Here is a 1,196-nt window from a genome sequence, read left to right as displayed (position 1 = left end):
AGAACCAGCACAAAAGGTAATGCATTTTAAGTTTTTGGATTTGCCACTGAGAAATCATTAATGCGTTGTTTATATTGAATCTTTAAAAAAGAAAAATATCTGTCAGGAATCATGTCATGATGGTGTTCTTTTCTACAAATGTCATGTACTTCTCTTCTGAAAGTGGTTTGCTTGTTTGAGTTCAATTGCAAAATCTGTAATATTACATATTCAAGTTAAAAACACATTTAACACTGCATTAACGGGGTATTTTAGTCAGCTCGCACACATTTATTGCACCCAGACATTTCTAGAAAGGCCTACTCAGCACTGCCATTATCAGTACAAATGAAAGTGAGGTAGTGCAAAGAACACAAGCAGCTTATCAGTGTATCACGTACTTTGTGCAGAATCGTTTTTCCACTTGCAAAATGTCCAATAAGCCTGCATATGTTTCTCTCTTTTTTTTAAAAATCAAATCAGTATCTTTTAAAATGTTTTAAATGTCATTACTAAAAACATTTTCTGCATTTCATCCACATACTCTGAGACTTGCCATAAAAAGGGAAAATGGCACAGGTTCTCCACAAAAAGGGAATAATACAATCAAACTCAAAAGATGAAAAGCAGAACTTTATTTGCTGTATTTTCCTGCAAACAAGGTGATGATATGCAATAATTAAAATGCTCAAAGTATAAACAGAATTTATGTCAGATTTTGGCTTCAGCTAAAAATAAAAGCATGTGATCACAGCCATTAATTGAAGAGCTGCAGTTCCAAATGCATTTTACTGGTTGAACAACAATACTCGACCCAAAAAATTTAACCATGTCAAACTGTAAAAAAACAAAACAGACAAATAATTTTTGTTTTTTTAAGCAGTCAGGTGAGTTCTGGAAGTGCCTAAGAAAACTATTGACACAGCAAATTACCAAACATAAGGCAGTGGTGCCCTAAAGCATAGCCTTATCATCTATTTTTATCTAAATGGGATCATATTTTGCAAAACAACCAGCAACTTGCGTTGATTATAAATGATTTAACCCTTAAATTCCTTAATATCATGTTTACCGTGTCTTCTTTACAAACTGACTTGTGGCAAACAAAGGTGCACCCTCCTGGGCATTAGCTAGAATTCTAGTTCAAGGAGCTTCAACACTGGCTTCACTTTTGAGAGCCTTGAGGAGCTCCCTCCATGTTTTATGATAAGACCAGG

The sequence above is a fragment of the Pundamilia nyererei genome, unplaced genomic scaffold, assembly GCF_000239375.1.
Source record: "Pundamilia nyererei isolate P.nyererei 1_Seehausen unplaced genomic scaffold, PunNye1.0 scaffold00041, whole genome shotgun sequence".
Classification (NCBI taxonomy): domain Eukaryota; kingdom Metazoa; phylum Chordata; class Actinopteri; order Cichliformes; family Cichlidae; genus Pundamilia; species Pundamilia nyererei.
This window is presented reverse-complemented; position numbering follows the sequence as displayed.